The sequence below is a fragment of the Oncorhynchus kisutch genome, linkage group LG20, assembly GCF_002021735.2.
Source record: "Oncorhynchus kisutch isolate 150728-3 linkage group LG20, Okis_V2, whole genome shotgun sequence".
In the NCBI taxonomy this organism is placed as follows: Eukaryota; Metazoa; Chordata; class Actinopteri; order Salmoniformes; family Salmonidae; genus Oncorhynchus; species Oncorhynchus kisutch.
In genome coordinates this window covers 49087609-49106793 of record NC_034193.2, presented here as the reverse complement: position 1 = coordinate 49106793, position 19185 = coordinate 49087609, and the positions used below count along the sequence as shown (strand labels likewise).

Here is a 19185-nt window from a genome sequence, read left to right as displayed (position 1 = left end):
TGTGTGTGTGTGGTGTGTTGTGTGTGTGTGTGTGTGTGTGGTGTGTTTGTGGTGTGTGTGTGTGTGTGGTGTGTGTGTGTGGTGATCCGTTCCTGTGTATGTCATGTCCCACTGCTCTGTCTGGTCTTCTTTCCCTTCTCTTTCTCTCCTGAAGCCCCCTGAGGGACTCTACAGCAGTAAGTAGAGTAGAGGACGGAAACCCTTACACCCCTGGTTAGGAACTAGGCCTGACCCGGACCAGACGATCCTGCGCAGACTACCAGAGAGAGGGGGAGGGACCAGGGAGGACATGTGTGGAGAGGGGAGACCAGGGGTCCAGCTGGCTAGAGGACGGGGGAGAACCCCACCTCTCCTCTCATTCACCCTCCCTCCCCCTTCCCGTCCGTCGTCAGCTCTTGCGCTTTGAACTCTGCAGTAGGAATGTTTTTTAGCATCCGTGGGTCAATATAAGTGTAGGTCTGGTTAATGGTGTCTCCTTCACTCGTCCTCTCTCTCTCTGCAATGTTTCACTACTAACTGGTGTTTTCATTGTGTTTTCCAGCATGAAGGGACCTCCCTCTCCAGTGAGGAAGTCCCCTGGACCAGCTGCCTTGAGGGAGGGAGGTAGCAGACACAACACAGAGACAGAGAGACGGCCTTGGCAGCGGACAATGAACTAGACAAATAAATCACGAGCCATGTGTGAAGAACAGAAAGAGAGAGAGGTAGATATGAGAGATAGAGAGAGATAAATAGAGAGATAGATATGAGAGATAGAGAGAAAGATATGAGATATAGATATGAGATAGATAGAGAGAAAAAGTGCGTGCATTTGTCCATGTGTGTCTGGGTTTGTGTCTGAGTACAGGAGTGTGTGTGTGTGTGTGTATATCTGTATATTGTCCATGTATTGTGTGAGTAGAGACAACAGGGCCAACAGAGGTCAGAGTTCACTAGGTCTGTAACCCTCCACTCTGTCTGGTAAGGGTTTCGGTCTCTGGGTCTACATGTCCCTGACGGCCACACACACACACCAGTGGTCACAAACACACCCCGGCGGGCGTCCTGCCAGCCCAGCCAGCCCGTTCCTGCCCCGACCTGCCCTTGATCCAGGTCACAGGAGACCCCATTCATCCCCATCTCCTCCCCTTTAGAACCCCCTGCTGCTTCTCCCTAGAACCCCCTCTGTGGTCCATCCCAGACCCCCCCCCCTCTCTCAAGTCCCCATCTCTCCCAAGCCCCCATCTCTCCCCAGTCCCCATCTCTCCCGTCCCCATCTCTCCCCAGCCCCCATCTCTCCCCAGCCCCCATCTCTCCCCAGTCCCCATCTCTCCCCAGTCCCCATTTCTCCCCAGTCCCCATCTCTCCCCAGCCCCCATCTCTCCCAAGTCCCCATCTCTCCCAAGCCCCCATCTCTCCCCAGTCCCCATCTCACCCCAGTCCCCATCTCTCCCCAGTCCCCATCTCTCCCCAGTCCCAAATCTCTCCCCAGTCCCCATCTCTCCCAAGCCCCCATCTCTCCCCAGTCCCCATCTCACCCCAGTCCCCATCTCTCCCCAGCCCCCATCTCTCCCCAGTCCCCATCTCTCCCCAGTCCCCATCTCTCCCCAGTCCCCATCTCTCCCCAGCCCCCATCTCTCCCAAGTCCCCATCTCTCCCAAGCCCCCATCTCTCCCCAGTCCCCATCTCTCCCCAGTCCCCATCTCTCCCCAGTCCCCATCTCTCCCCAGTCCCCATCTCTCCCCAGCCCCCATCTCTCCCAAGTCCCCATCTCTCCCAAGCCCCCATCTCTCCCCAGTCCCCATCTCACCCCAGTCCCCATCTCACCCCAGTCCCCATCTCACCCCAGTCCCCATCTCTCCCCAGTCCCCATCTCACCCCAGTCCCCATCTCATCCCAGTCCCCATCTCTCCCCAGCCCTCATCTCTACCTCCAGGACTTAGACTGTTTAGAAAGATTAGGTTAATATGAATATCCAGAAACAGAAAGGGACCCCCAGACTGTGAAGGCTATCAAAGGCATATTTGCATCTAATTATCCGACCCCCCCGCCCTACCCCACACTCCCTCCGCGATGTCCCCCCCCCCCCCCCCCCCCCCCCCCCCAGCCAGTCGCCCCAGTCACCCCAGTCCAATTCCCAACCGTTACCCCAGCAAGGCAGTGTGTCCCCCAGACCAGACCAATCCTAGAGGGGATTATTTAGATTTAGCCATAATGAATAATGGATGGATATCTATCTAACTCTCTGGACTTGTAACAGCCACCTCTCAATTGGCCTTGGCGTTGAGACATTCACTGGCCATGTCTGTCTGTCTGTCTGTCTGTCGGTCTGTCTGTCTGTCTGTCTGTCTGTCTGTCTGTCTGTCTGTCTGTCTGTCTGTCTGTCTGTCTGTCTGTCTGTCTGTCTGTCTGTCTGTCTGTCTGTCTGTCTGTCTGTCTGTCTGTCTGTCTGTCTGTCTGTCTGTCTGTCTGTCTGTCTGTCTGTCTGTCGGTCGGTCGGTCTGTCGGTCTGTCTGTCTGTCTGTCTGTCTGTCTGTCTGTCTGTCTGTCTGTCTGTCTGTCTGTCTGTCTGTCTGTCTGTCTGTCTGTCTGTCTGTCTGTCTGTCTGGAGAAGGTACTCATATACAACAACACAGGATGGGTACAGATCTAGGAGAAACATATATGCTAAATATAACACATATCTATGATATACAGTATATGTAGGTTGTTTGCAATATATTTATCCAAATATAAACATAAACACACAAAGGGAAATATATTGTCAGAGGTCAATAAATTATGTTGTCAGTATATTGTCACAGTGTATGTTGTCATAAACAAGAGGTTAGTTTGGAGTTTCTGGGGAGCGTGGGAGAGTCGCTGAAAAGCAAAAGAGCCACTGTCTTTTATTTTAAAATCTCCTTGTTTTTTACACTTTATCTCTTTCACTCCCTCTGGTTTCCTCTCTCCTCCTCTCTGTCTTGTTTTCAATGGCACACTTAGAGGCATGGAGATGTCAGCCAGTGAGATATACACACAAGGGCACACCTGTGTGTGAGAGGCTAGGCCAGACCATCTGAATGGGACGAGTTCATCCAATAGGGCTGTCTGTCCTCTCAGGGCCTCGAGGGCCGAGGGCCGAGTCTTTTGTGGCCCTTCCAAGGGCTGGGAGACACATACACTTACAAACTCACCCCTGATTGGCCAGAAGACGAAATCCACCAAGGTGCAATTAGCAATTAGGCAAGACGTTTTATTTTGTGAGTGTGTGTTTTTGTGTACTCCTTATTGAGGTCTGGCTCGGGTTTCATGCTTTGTTTGTTTGTCCCTTTCAAGGAGCTCCTTCAGAGTAGCCCCACTCCCCTCTCCCCACTATCTTTGAACAGGCCCCAGCAGCTGTGCGACTAGGCTACATAAAAACAAGACAAGTTGACCACAATGACTGACAAAGTGCTTTGTGGGTCGAGGCCCATTCAGTCAGGGTTCTGCCAAGCACTAGTGTCTCAGGCAGCCCCCATAAAGGCCAGGGAATGGGTTGTCCGAGGAGTGGCCCTTGGAAGGGACCCCTGGTTTACGGGGTGAGATAATGGGGAGGCTCGCTGGTTAGGGATTAAGAGGATGGGGAGGCCCACTGGTGAGGGGGTGAGAGGATGGGGAGGCCCGCTGGTTAGGGGGTGAGAGGATGGGGAGGCCCACTGGTGAGGGGGTGAGAGGATGGGGAGGCCCGCTGGTGAGGGGGTGAGAGGATGGGGAGGCCCGCTGGTGAGGGGGTTGGAGGATGGGGAGGCCCGCTGGTGAGGGGGTGAGAGGATGGGGAGGCCCGCTGGTGAGGGGGTGAGAGGATGGGGAGGCCTGTGAGAGAGAGAGAGAGAAAAACAACCCATATTTACATTTATTTATTTTCCCTTTTGTACTTTAACCATTTGCACATCGTTACAACACTGTAATACAGTACACACATAATATGACACTTGTAATGTCTTTATTCTTTTGGAACATCTGTGAGTGAAGTGTTTAATGTTCATTTTTATTGTTTATTTTACTTTTGTTTGTGATCTACTTCACTTGCTTTGGCAATGTTAACATATGTTTCCCATGCCAATAAAGCCCCTTGAATTGACATTGAGAGAGGCCAGTATGTCACCCTTACATTGACATACAGACACAAACGCAGCCTTACTGATTGCACAGACAGGGATGCGTGTTAATACACATACACACATACAGGAGACGCACACACACACACGTTACACAGGCACGCACACAAACACACACTAACACGCAAATGAACATTCTCAAACTATAGCTAATTCTGTATAATGATACAGATACTAGCACACACATGCTAAGAAGCATGCACACACACACACACACACAAACACACACACACACAAAACACACGCACACATTACACAAACCAGACACACACAAGCCAGAGAGAGGGGAAAACATGCTCAGGGTGGAATAAAGCCAGTCAAGCAGGTGAAGCATGTGACCATTCCACCCTCCCACCTCCCTCCTCCTCCCTCACCCCTCCTCACCCCTGAGGGGCCAGGGGCCTTGGGAGCAGGGTGGCGTACCGTTTCTGGGAAACGTCCAGAATCCCCCCCCGCCCCCCAGCAACTGGACCGGCTCAAGGAACACACTGCCCCCACAGGGATACAGATCACACACACACACACTCACACACACACTCACACACGCACGCACGCACGCACACACACACACATACACACATACATACACACACACACACACACACATACACACACACACACACCTTTACCTGACATGCTGGCGAGAGAGAACTAAACACAGAAATGTGTTGTTTACAGGGCACCTGTGGAGCAAATTAGGGTTAAGTGCCTTGCTCAAGGGCACATTGACATATTTTTCACCTCAGGTATTCGAACTAGCCACCGATCAGTTACTAGCCGGTAGGTAGCCTAGTGGTTAGAGCGACGAAAAACTTTCTGAGTTGACGAAAAAATCTGTTGTTCTGCCTCTGAGCAAGGCTGTTCCCTGGGCTCTGAAGATGTGGCTGTCGATTATGGCAGTCCCCTACACCTCTCTGATTCAGAGGGGTTGGGTTAAATGCGGAAGACACATTTCAGTTAAATACATTCAGTTGGACAACTGACTAGGTATCCCCCCCCTTATTCTAACCGCTAGGCTACCTTCTGTAGTCAGGCTATTAGGTTTTTTCCTGACCAGGACAAACTATGGCCTGAGGTTACGTTTCTGTTAAGGTCACATGGTCAGGCATCAGGCAATGCGCGTATAATGTACCAGGTTGAAAGGTCAGTGGACTGCCCTATGCCCAGTTACAGAAATGTGCAGTGTCACTCCTTAATAGCACAGAAAAAGACAGGGGCTGAACTTTGGCCCTTTATTGATGGTGCTGTAAACTGGTGCCCTACTGTCTATTGCTGTACTGTACACACAGCAGAGAGAGAGAGAGAGAGAGAGAGAGAGCGAGACAAAGAGCCGAGGTCAGTGATAACATGACCCTTTTTACAGGCAGTTGGGACATTGCGCCACTTTAAGCGCCACACTCCTGGTTCAAGGGCAGACTATGACCTCATTTCCTGTTCCTGTTAGGGGCGGACGGACTCTGGAATCTACCTTCCTCCAGGTGAACTAACCGACCCCTGCGTCCTGACCCGTGGAAAGCCCTAGAACACTCTGACTCACTAACTGACAAACGTGTGACAATACGCTAAACTATGACATATAGGAAAACATGTGATACGGACAGACTGTTCAATACAGGGTCAACGTTGCCCCAAATGCCCCCTAAAAAGCCTGTGTTGGTGCCGCAGACACAGGGTCAACGTTGCCCCAAATGCCCCCTAAAAAGCCTGTGTTGGTGCCGCAGACACAGGGTCAACGTTGCCCCAAATGCCCCCTAAAAAGCCTGTGTTGGTGCCACAGACACAGGGTCTAAGTTGAAACGTTTCTGTCACCAGTCCCACCTTGGCGAGGAGTTGTGTTTAAACTGCTGCAGGTCGTTTCCTTGGCCTAAAGCCCTCAAACAAACGTTTCACAACCCAAAACCACCAGCCCATTGCCAAGACTTATTTTTCTCCCCCCACATATTGGCTTTGTCCCAAAATGGCACTCCATTCCCAATAAAGTGCGCTACCTTTGTCCAGAGCCATGGGCCCTGGTGAAAAGTAGTGCACTATAGGGAATAAATAGTGTTCCACTTGGGACGGAGCCACTGTCTCACACTTGAGTTGTCAGATGTTCCAGAAGGGGGTTCTGTGATCTGCTACACACTTTACTCTTCTGGCTCTTTCTTCTCTCTGTGTGGCCATGGAGGGGGAAGAAGCCCCGACAGGGCCGACAGCCATGGATCCCGCTCTGCCTGCCTGGCCACAACCCCACACAGAAGCCACATGGTGGGGGAGGATGTGGAGGAGAGAGTGGGGAGGGACAGGGGGAGGGAGAGGGGCAGTTGAAGGGGAAGTTGATGTGGGGGGGGAGAGTTTCTATACATTTTCTAGCGGTTTTCTCTCTCTCTCTCCCTCTCTCTCTCTCTCTCTCTCTCTCTCTCTTTCTCTCTTTTTACCCATCCCCTCTCTCCCTAACCCCCCCCTTCCCCATCTCCCTCACCCTCGGACAGACATGGCAAACCTCCTGGACGTTTCCTTTCTGCCGGCCTGCTCCAACAAAGGTGTTCAGTCATGTGAAACCTAATCTAGAAACCCCCAAAAGCTGACCTCTAACCCCTTCCATCTTCACATAAGGAGAGAGGGAGAGGAGGAGGGCAGGAAAGAGGGAGGCTTTCGGGAAAAGGTCACATTCCCCAAGACACTGTGTGCACACGTGTGTGTGTGAGCGCATGTGTTGGTGCATGTGTTATTATGTGTGTTTGCGTTTCTGTATGCAAGTGTGATTGATTGTGCACTTATCAGTGCCTTCAGAAAGTATTCACACCCCTTGACTTTTTCCACATTTTGTTGTGTTACAGCCTGAATTTAAAATGGATTAAATTGAGATTGCTTTACCACTGGCCTACACACAATACCCCATCATGTCAAAGTGGAATTATGCTTTCCGAAAAAGTCAACATCGAATATCCCTTTGAGCATGATGAAGTTATTAATTACACTTTGTATGGATACAGACGTCCTTTCTAACTCAGTTGCTGGAGAAGAAGGAAACTACTCAGGGATTTCATAATGAGGCCAATGGTAACTTTAAAACAGTTACAGAATTTAAGGGCTCCACATTATTAACCTAATTGATAGAGTGAAAAGAAGGAAGCCTGTACAGAATAAAGATATTCCAAAACATGCATCCTTTTCGGAAAAAAGGACTAAAGTAATACTGCAAAAAATGTTGGCAAAGCAATTAAATGTTTGTCCTGCATACAAAATGTTATGTTTGGTGCAAATCTAATACAATTCATTACTGAATATCACTCTCCATATTTTCAAGCATAGTGGTGGCTGCATCATGTTATGGGTATGCTTGTTATCGTTAAGAACGGGTGAGTTTTTCAGGATAAAAAATAAAGAGAATGGAGCTAAGCACAGGCAAAATCCAAAAGGAAAACCTGGTTCAGTCAGCTTTCCACCAGACACTGGGAAATAAATTCACTTTTCAGCAGGACAATAACCTAAAATACAAGGCAAAATCTATACTATCAAATCTTACCATGAAGATAGTGGATGTTCCTGAGTGGCCGAGTTACAGTTTTGACTTAAATCTACTTGAAAATCTATGACAAGCTCTGAAAATGGTTGTCTAGCAATGATCAACAACCAATTTGACAGAGCTTGAATATTTTTTAAATAATAATGAGCAAATGTTGCACAATCCAGGTGTGAAAGCTCTTAAAAACGTACATAGAAAGACTCACAGTTGTAATCACTGCCAAAGGTGCTTCTACAAAGTAATGGCTCAGGGGTGTGAATACTTAAAGTAAATTAGATATTTCTGTATTAATTTTTTCTTTAAAGTTCTAAAATGTCTAAAAACATGTTTTTGTATACGTGGAATAAGTCAAGAGGTATGAATACTTTCTGAAGGCACTCTATGTGCCTGCATTCCTCAAAGAAGTCTGCATTTCTACTCCTGTTTGTGTGCCTGTGCCTGTGCGTGTGGTGCGCCCCTGTATGTGTGTGTGTGTGTGTTTGTGAGAGCACACCAAACACTCCCTCTCCTTCAGCCCCTGAGCGTTGTAGCCTGTAGACAAAACACAGACTTTGTTTTCTTGCTCCACCAGACCGCTGCTCTTGTTTGGGCAGAGCTCTCCTGGCCTCTCCACTCCTTCAACCTTACTGACAATCCTGACAACTATGTGAGGTTCTCTCTCTCTCTCTCCCTCTGTCAGCTGTCCAGGGTGATTAGGTCTTTTATATTGTTCCAAGAACCCACTCTTCTCTTCTTCTCCTCTCCTCCGCTTCACTTCTCTCCTCTTCAGTCTGCAGCTGAAATCAATCTATCTTTTTTAAATATATATATTTTAAAATCAGTCTATCTTTTTTAAATATATATATTTTAAAATCAGTCTATCTTTTCTTGTCAGGCTATGAGATCACTACTAGGATAGATAGATAGATAGATAGATAGATAGATAGATAGGGAAGAGAGAAAAGGGAGAGAAAGAGAGGAACAGGGAGGGAGAAAAAGAGAGGGGACAGTTCTTTGTTTGCCTTTTCAGGGCATTAATGAACTAATAAAGTGTTGCATAATGAGCCAATAAAACTTGCCTCACAACAGTGAATCTGTGTTTTGCCTGGAGGCAAGGTTGAAAATAAAGTAACAGAAATAGCATATTTAATTTCTTCAAATCCATTTTTACAAATTAAAAAAGAATCTATTGACTTGGCTTTCCATTACAAACTTTTCAAAAAATCACAACATAAAGAAAGTTGACAGTTTTTATTAGATTTATGTTTCTTTCTACAGGGGTGGAGAGGGGATGAGAGAGAGAGAGCTATGGGAAAAGTATGTCTGCTATGCATGGATTATTTGGTGGCGGGATTTGTGGGGGCATAGTATTGTTGCTCCACTGACATTGAACTTGGGATATGGGAGACAGAGGAAAATTCTTCCCCTACCCTCCCTAAGCAAACACACACACACATACACATGCACAGACACGCACACACACACAGCACCGTCTTCCACACCACCCACTACCCCCACCCACACACAGCACCTTCGTCCACACCTCCCACTACCCCCACCCACACATCCCTACAACTCGGCTTCATCTTAACTGTCAACACCTCGCCAAAGCAGGAACCTCTATCTGTGGACTTTGATCTGGCCCTGCTCGCCAAACAGCTCGGGCTAGGACCAGAAGAACGATTAGTCTGTCACGTCAGCCCTCCAGTCCTGGAAAAGAAAGAGGAGAGGAAATGAGGGAGGGAGATAGGAGACGAGGGAGGGAGGGAGCAAGGTCAAATAATGAATGTATACGAGACCTAGGAAGAGAGAGAGGGAGGGACTGAAATATAGAGGGGAGGAGCGGGAGGTAGGGAGAAAGAGAGGGAGGGACTGAGATATAGAGGGAGGGACTGAGATATAGAGGGAGGGACTGAGATATAGAGGCAGGGGGAGGAAGGGAGGGAGGGAGGGAGAAAGAGAGGGAGGGACTGAGATATAGAGGGAGGGGGAGGACGAAAGAGAGGGAGGGACTGAGATATAGAGGGAGGGGGAGGACGGGACTGAGATATAGAGGGAGGGGGAGGATGGGAGGGAGGGAAGAGGTTGGAGATGTAATGCAGACACCCAGATGACCAGACAAGACCAGAGATAAGGGAGTTGAACTTCCACCCCGTCTGACGACGACTCAAGTTCAGCCGGGCAAACACACCTGGCAGACGCTATCGCATGCAGACACACACACACACAAACACAGAGACACACACACACACACACAGAGACACACACACAAACACACATTGATAACTCTCTATGGGTGGTGATGATATTTCAAGACAATGAGAGGTGTCATAGTTTGTATATTAACTGCAAGTGTGTGTGTGTTTGTGTGTGTGTGTATGTGTGTGCGTGTTTGCGCACGTTTGCATGTGTGGGTGTCATCCCAAACTAAATACCTCAGGTATTTAGGTAAACAACCAACAATTCCATAAATGTATGTAATACTTTTTATTTTTCATTTTTTCAAGACAAAATGGCTGAGTGTAGAGAATAACGCAGTCAACCGTTGTTGAAGAAAGAGTGGCATCTCCAAACGAACAAGAACTCAACAGAAGAGAGTAGAATTCCCAGAAACTGAATGGTGTGGGTCAATGACATTTGGTCATTAAAAATACATGTTAAAAACATCAGATATTCAACAAGAGAGAGAAAATTTATTGATACCTGCTGTGTGTGACTCTGTTTTCAACAAAGCTGTGTATAGTCGTAATAAATAGGGACGTCCACTGTCGGAGGCCAAGTTCAAGTTCAGTTCAGAATAATCAGCGTTTAGAACAGACAGGGGAAAAAGGCTGAAACCCTAAACGTACCAATGTAGCATTGTCATGTACACAAAACATGTAGCCTACTTTACTGTACCAGCTCAAGTAGGCTTTTCTTTTCCCACCCCAATCATTTCTGTTTTCATTAGAAATGTTTTGCAAATGAGATTTACCACTTAAAAAAAAAAAAACATAAAGCACCATGCACTGTTTAGCAATGAAAAATAGACTTAAAATAAAACCGCTAAATTGATTTCCAGATTGATGTCCTTTTTAAATCAATTGACTGCATAATGACTGGAATAGTTCTTACTTCACTGATGTGACTGGAATGTGTTCAGGTGGTCGAGAGGAACGGACAGTAGAAAGTTACACGACCGAGAACCCAACAATAGCTTGTGTTACTGCATATAAAATGACAGGAGAGGAAAAAACATATTTAAAAAAAACCAACGAAAATAAAAGATATATACAACCCCCTGTGTTACCATGTTGTGGCACATTCCGACGGTACTGCTTGGAAAAGCCATTACATGGCTCCTCTTATCCATAGAACGCCACAACGTTTCAATTTTCAAAAACATACTTAATTTTTGTTCAAGCGTACAAATTATTCACACCATAATAGTATTATCCTGCCAAATTAAGAAAATATATACGGTGGCAGCTGGTTGGGCATTTTTTTCTTCAACTACTGAAAAGAGTACATTGAAACCTTTTAAAGAGAACAAGCGAACAGTTGAAAATACAGGCTTCAACATAAATACTACAAGTGCCTACGCTAAGTGAACATTAATTTCAAATACCATTCTAAATACAGGAACAAGTAGACCGTAAATGTGTATTTTAGCATAGGATCATGAGTGTGCATTTTCCTATGTTTTTTAAGTTCTCTCTATATATTCACATATAATCATAAAATTTCTCGCCGATGAAAATGTTGTTTAACCTGAAGACCTGTGTATAGCAAAAAGGCAAAAAGATGAGAGTCCTGTTAATTTCATTTTCATAATATGAATATATCTTGAGCATAATCATCAAAATTTAACGAGAACCCCAAAAAATATAATCAAAACAATCTTAAATAAAGTCTCCCCTAAAGATATTGAAGTGTTACATTAAAAAACAGAGTTTATTTATTCATTTTTATAAAATTTGTGGTAGGAAAAAAAAATATTGCCCTTTTTGAGCAGCAAGGTTTCTTTCTTTCTTTCTGAAGCAGGAGGGAGTATGGCGGTTCCTGCATTGATACTGTATTACCCAGAGGCCCCAAAAACTGCTAGGCCCCCTGGGAAACAAAATGGCTGGCGACGGTTTCTCGTTTCACTCTTATCTGCATGAAGCAATGACACCACATCAATCGGTCTGCATTAGAGCAAAGATTTCCCTTGAGTGTCCACCTGTAAACTGGGAAAATTGAACAGTGCACATATTTCATCCTGGGAAAAGTCCCAGTTCTTATTATTTTATACTCAACCGACTGTACCTCCGATTAGAGAGACAGATACAGGATCCAAGGCAGAGTGACAAGTGCTTTACCAACAACATTATGAAAGGGGGGTTGATGTAAGTCTGTAAAGTCAAAACAACAGCGGTGAGGTCTAACGTGTCAACTCAAAGAGCACAAAACGATGTGAAAGATTCAAATGATGTAAACAATCGAGCGAGGGATGTGTTTCACTGAATACACTTCTCAAAATTGTTCTTACATTTTTTTGGGGGGGGACTTTCCAATATCAATTAGTTTAAGAGGCAACATTTCAGCTTTTAGGAAATCTGATATGACATGCGGAAAAAAGCTTGTTAAAAAGAGCTTGTTAAAAAGCTTATAATGCATTTACAAATGATGAATTGATCCAAATCTGGTCATTCCGTGCCCCCAACCCCACCCCCTTTTCAAAATCAGCCTGACATGTCAGAACTAAGAAAAACAAGTCTTCAGGTTCCCAGCCGCCACAGCAACACACTGTCATGGCCGACTCACCGAAGATCCCAGCAACAAGGACAACAACATAGTTTTGTGCTACTTACAAAAAACTGTAAAACCTTTCATTTCAAAACAAAACACTCCAGCACATTAAGAGCATAAGTTTACAGAATTATAACAACTCAATATTACATTTAGTACCCCTATGTAAGGTACCAAACAAAACACAAATAAAACCCTTTATATAAACACCACATAATCCCCAAAATAGCATGTAGCTAGCATGCCAGTAAACAGAATGAGCATCTGAAGTATATTATACAATGAGTCAGGCAGATAAAATGATTTACCAGAAATATATATTTTTTGTTTCAACTGGTTCCTTGTGTTTCGCTGGGTCACGGAGGACGATGTCATATTGTACAGGCGCTTGATGCAAGAACCTGTTTTTCTCCCGTTAAACTCATGTCCGCTAGCTATCGTTTGTAGCTGAATCTCCGAGCTTATAGCAAAAAGGAGGATTAACTAATGCAGGTCAAATATTCCAAGGCACATTTTTTTTTGCTTTTTCAAACGATAACTATTCATTTCAAATTGACCACCACTATATCTTCTAAAAGAAAATGTTATGTTGCTAAGCGGCTACAGTTTCCTAGGCAAACCCAATTGATATTTTTAACCCAGTAACGGACAGAAAATATTTTTAAAAGATGAGCCAAAATTTGACCCTGCTTTTTGTAGTTCAGGGTTAGACCATTCACACTGCCCACCATGTTTCCAACACCAAACTGTACAAGATATGTCAAACAGTATGTATATGCAGCATGGGGGTTTTCTTCCTCTTATCTTTTTCTTTTTTTTAAATCAAAAGTACCAACCAACAGCAACACAATTACAACCAACCAACCAATGAAGGACAATTTTCTCTAAGTAGCCAAAACACACTGAGCATGCCGTCCAGTTACAAAGGTACAAAACATGTCAATTATTGCACAATAGAAAGGCTCAAAAGTTTTTGTGTCCGATGCAATAGTATTGCCCCAAATATGGATCAGCTTTTTCAAAGGTACAGGGTTTTTGACTGGTGTCTAACCCCTGTCAGTCTCCCCAGCTTTTGCCATGATTCAGCGAATCAGGGAGCTGCCCTCCCTCCCCTACTCAGTCTTAATTTCCAGGGTGGTTGGCATGGGTTGATCGCTGTGCCACTTCTTCATGTGTTTCTCTAGAGTGCTGTACACACTGAAAGGCATGTGGCAGATTTCACATTTATAAACGTCCTTGCCCATCTGGCCGTGGGTCTTCATGTGGCGAGTGAGCTTGCTACTCTGGGCGCAGGCGTAGCTGCACAGGTCACACTTGTAGGGCCTCTCTCCCGTGTGGCTGCGCCGGTGCACTGTCAGGTTGCTGCAGTTCTTGAAGATCTTGCCGCAGTACTCGCAAGTGTCGCTCCGCCGGCTGCCATCCTTGGAGCTGGGGCGCCCGCCGCTCCCTGACAGGTGGGGGGTGCTGGCCCCACTCCCCGTCCCGCTGTGGCCCGAGGCCCCGCAGCCGCCGTCCATCTCCTCGGGAGGCGTGGAGTAGCGCATGCTGCCGTTCTCGGAGGAGTGCTCGGAGGATGTGGCGAAGGGCGATTGTCTGGTGGAGTACTCTCCAAAGCTGAGTAAGGGGTCCTTGAGTTGTCGGGAGGCGGCATAGCCGGCCAGCCACTGGGAGTAGACGTTATCTGTGTTGGGGATGGTGGGCGTGGGAAGATCTAGTTCTTTCTCCACCTTGATACGCTTGGTCATGGTGCTGAGGGACCCGGGGCTCCCCATCAGGAGCTTCCTGGTCAGGGCCTCATTAGAGAGAGGACCCAGGCCATTGGCTGTTGGGGTGGTGCCACAGACCTTGTCGGCCCGGTCCGACTCCAGTGCCAAGTCCTCTTCACAGGCGTCCCGGGGAGTGCTCCGTCGGTGGGGATGGGAGTGGGGGTGGAGGGCCTGGCTGTTCTGGTGGTGCCGGGCCCCTTCCAACAGCAGGCTGAAATGATAATCGGTCTTCTCACCTTCCTCAGTCTCCATCTCTTCCTCTGCCTCCTCTCCTTCTTCCTCCTCTTCCTCCTCTTCTTCCTCGTCTCCCTCTTCCTCTTCATCTCCCTCCTCCTCCTCTTCTTCCTCTTCCTCCTCCTCACCATTCTCAAGCAGGCCGTTGTTCTCACTCTTGAACTTGGCCACCACGGACTTGAGGGCGTTGGTAGCGCTGCCCACCAGGTCGCTGGTGCCTGGGTCGGGTGAGCTGGAGGTGGATAGGCCGTCATCCGACTTGGTGTTGAGGGAGTTCTTCTGAGAGTGCGTCTTCATGTGGCGCTTCAGCTTGCTGGCCTGGGTGCAGGCGTGGTTGCACAGGTGGCATTTGTAGGGCTTCTCTCCTGTGTGGCTGCGCCGGTGCACGATCAGGTTGCTCTGGAACTTGAAGGACTTCCCGCAGAACTCGCACGACTTGGCCTTGAGTGGCGTGGTAGGCTGGGCCGGGTTGGGGGTGGAGCGGAAGCCAGACGAGGGCGACTGGGAGGTGGAGAGGGGAGGCGTGGCTGAGAAGGGGGGCTTGGAGCCCGGCTGGAAGGGCTGCAGCAGCCGTTGTATGGGCTTGTTGGGCGACAGGGGTGGGGAGGCCCCCGTGGGGTTACCCGCCAGCTCCCGCAGTCTCCTTGAGAAGTCCATTGCGGGCGGTGGATCCAGGACCACTGAGTTGAGCCGCATCACCCTGTCGAAGGTGCTCGGGTGATGGATGGCCAGCGCCAGGTTCTCTGGGCTCAGGTGGTGCCGTGGAGGCGGACTAAACAGAGGAGGCGTCCGGGGGTAGCGCCCCTCGTGGGGGACAGAGGTGGCCCCTTCCCGGCCAGACCCGGACCCAGGCAATCTCAGCAGACTGAAGGGGCTCCCATCGGCCAGGTGGACACCGTGGAGGGGGGGCTGGGAGGTGCAGTCACCCCCCATCCCAGGCGGGGCGGCTACCCTGGGGGTGAGGGGGCTGCCTGGCTCGCTCTCCAGATAGATGCGGAAGCCATGGGTGTTCTGGGCGTGCTGGAGCAGGAACCAGGCACTGCTGAACGGATGCTTGCAGGTCGTACACGTGTAACTACTGGGCTCATCCTTATCTGTGAATAGGAGAGAGAATGAAGAAGGGTTACTTGACTGAAAGAGATTGAGGACCTCTAGGATTGCTAGACCGTGATACTTCATATTTCAGTTCGACAACAAAGATATCCATTGTATTTGATAAATAATTCAGCTTCAGTTTTTACCAGCTTAATTAATACACTGAGATTTAAACATGCATTCAATTACACAGCCCATCTAAACAACACCAGCAACGAGATCTCAATCAGTGTATACAATTTACACAGACGAGGAGGTAATTAGGAATATTTTAAACAATAATTGAATTTCAATGGCCCTTGCTCGATGACCTGAGATTTGCCTGACAATGCGTTTGTAATCTCGTTAAACACACTCAACCATCCTCCATAGATGTGTTTAGAGAATTAGAGGGGCTAAAGTAGAACATGTGTCTAATGCTGACACATTTACATTTCACATTTTAGTCATTTAGCAGATGCTATTAGCCAGAGCGACTTACAGTTAGTGCATTCATCTTAAGATAGATAAGTGGGACAACCACAGCCATAGTAAATACATGTTTCTAAATAGAGTAGCTAACTAAAGTCAGAGCTAGTAAGGGGGAAAAAGTTAATGAAATACTTTATAAAAATATACAGTGATAGAAAAAAGTATTTGATCCCCTGCTGATTTTGTACGTTTTCCCACTGACAAAGAAATGATCAGTCTATAATTTTAATGGTATGTTTATTTGAACAGTGAGAGACAGAATAACAACAAAAAAATCTAGAAAAACGCATGTCAATAATGTTATAAATTGATTTGCATTTTAATGAGGGAAATCAGTATTTGACCCCTCTCAATCAGAAAGATTTCTGGCTCCCAGGTGTCTTTTATACAGGTAACGAGCTGAGATTAGGAGTACACTCTTAAAGGGAGTGCTCCTAATCTCAGTTTGAAAGACACCTGTCCACAAAGCAATCAATCAGATTCCAAACTCTCCACCATGGCCAAGACCAAAGAGCTCTCCAAGGATGCCAGGGACAAGATTGAAGACCTACACAAGGCTGGAATGGGCTACAAGACCATCGCCAAGCAGCTTGGTGAGAAGGTGACAACAGTTGGTGCGATTAATCACAAATGGAAGAAGCACAAAAGAACTGTCAATCTCCCTCTGCCTGGGGCTCCATACAAGATCTCACCTCGTGGAGTTGCAATGATCATGAGAACGGTGATGAATCAGCCCAGAACTACACAGGAGGATCTTGTCAATGATCTCAAGGCAGCTGGGACCATAGTCATCAACAATTGGTAACACACTACTCCGTGAAGGACTGAAATCCTGCATCGCCCGCAAGGTCCCTCTGCTCAAGAAAGCACATATACATGCCCTTCTGAAGTTTGCCAATGAACATCTGAATGATTCAGAGGACAACTGGGTGAAAGTGTTGTGGTCAGATGAGACCAAAATGGAGCTCTTTGGCATCAACTCAACTCGCCGTGTTTGGAGGAGGAGGAATGCTGCATATGACCCCAAGAACACCATCCGCACCGTCAAGCATTGAGGTGGAAATATTATGCTTTGGGGGTGTTTTTCTGCTAAGGGGACAGGACAACTTCACCGCATCAAAGGGATGATGGACAGGGCCATGTACCGTCAAATCTTGGGTAATCTCGGTGTCCTTCCCTCAGCCAGGGCATTGAAAATGGGTCGTGGATGGGTATCCCAGCATGACAATGACCCAAAATACACGGCCAAGGCAACAAAGGAGTGGCTCAAGAAGAAGCACATTAAGGTCCTGGAGTTGCCTAGCCAGTCTCCAGACCTTAATCCCATAGAAAATCTGTGGGGGGAGCTGAAGGTTCGATTTGCTAAACCTTAATGACTTGGAGAAGATCTGCAAAGAGGAGTGGGACAAAATCCCTCCTGAGATGTGTGCACAAACCTGGTGGCCAATTACAAGAAACGTCTGACCTCTGTGATTGCCAACAAGGGTTTTGCCACCAAGTACTAAGTCATGTTTTGCAGAGGGGTCAAATACCTATTTCCCTCATTAAAATGCAAATCAATTTATAACATTATTGACATGCGTTTTTCTGGATTTTTTTGTTGTTATTCTGTCTCTCACTGTTCAAATAAACCTACCATTAAAATTATAGACTGATCATTTCTTTGTCAATGGGCAAACATACAAAATCAGCAGGGGATCAAATACTTTTTTCCCTCACTGTATATATATATATATAGTACCAGTCAAAAGTTTGGACACGCTTACTCAGTCCAAGATATTTCTTTATTTTTACTATTTTCTACATTGTAGAATAATAGTGAAGACATCAAAACTATGAAATAACACATATGGAATCATGTAGTAACCAAAAAAGTGTTAAACAAATCAAAATATATTTGATACTTGAGATTCTTCAAAGCAACCAGCTTCATGAGGTAGTCACCTGAAATGCATTTCAATTAACAGGGGTGCCGTGTTAAAAGTTCATTTGTGGAATTTCTTTCATTCTTAACGCGTTTGAGCCAATCAGTTGTGTTGTGACAAGGTAGGGATGGTATACAGAAGATAGCCCTATTTGATAAAAGACCAAGTCCATATTATGGCAAGAACAGCTCAAATAAGCAAAGAGCAACATCAGTCCATCATTTCTTTAAGACATGAAGGTCAGTGAATCCAGAAAATTTCAAGACCGTAGAAAGGTTCTTCAAGTGCAGTCGCAAAAACCATCAAGTGCTATGATGAAACTGTCTCTCATGAGGACCACCACAGGAAAGGAAGACCCAAAGTTACCTCTGCTACAGAGGATATGTTCATTACAGTTACCAGCCTCAGAAATTGCAGCCCAAATAACTGCTGCACAGAGTTCAAGTAACAGACACATCTCAACATCAACTGTTCAGAGGAGACTGTGTGAATCAGGTCTTCATGGTAGAATTGCTGAAAAGAAACCACTACTAAAGGACACCAATAAGAAGAAGAGACTTGCTTTAGCCAAGAAACACAAGCAATGAACATTAGACCGGTGGAAATCGATCCCTTGGTCTGATGAGTCTAAATGTTTGATTTTTGTGTAGGTGAACGGATGATCTCCGCACATGTCGTTCCCACCGTGAAGCATGGAGGAGGAGGTGTGATGGTGTGGGGGTGCTTTGCTGGTGACACAGTGACAAAAAAGGAGAGTGCCAGGGAATGATTTGAGGGTGGTGCTATGAAAATGCATTTCATGTATTATTATTCTACTTGGGATAGTTTCATGGTTTACAGATTGATTTGAAATCCTCTCAGGTGAATAGAAAAGAAGAATAGAGAAAAGAGAAGTGAGATATGCAAAGTAGCACATTCTCTACACCACTCCTCAAATGTGCCTCTTCTCTTTCATCTCTGCTTTCGTTTCTTCTCTCCTTTTGTTTCTTATCCCTTTTTTCTGTTTTGTTTTATCTGTCAGCCAGGCAGGCAGACACTTAACCAAAAACATGAATGTGCTGCCAGCTATAAAGATTAGCCGTTGCTAAGATGGCGGACGGAGCAGAAGCCCAGCCTTGCTGTACCCCACTGTGGCTGTCGAGGCTAGGGGTGAGGAGGACACTGTGCAGGCTGGGCTCCCGCTGCTAGAACAGCCTGAAGGAGGAGAAGAAGAATGCGTCGAAAAACAGATTCTCACGTGTCGGCCTCCCTGCCACCCTGGCCCTCTCGTGACAATCCCACTTAAAGAGTCACTCTTTGATATGTACGGCCCTTGTCAA

At 46.7% G+C, this 19185-nt stretch overlaps 1 pseudogene across 1 annotated transcript; it reads right to left on the bottom strand.

Moving 5' to 3' along the window:
- Window positions 1-10077: 10077 nt before the first annotated feature.
- On the bottom strand, window positions 10078-15554 carry LOC109878444 (B-cell lymphoma/leukemia 11A pseudogene; annotated as a pseudogene). The gene has a single exon (XR_004204427.1). The product of XR_004204427.1 is annotated as a B-cell lymphoma/leukemia 11A pseudogene (transcript).
- Between the last annotated feature and the right edge of the window lie 3631 nt (window positions 15555-19185).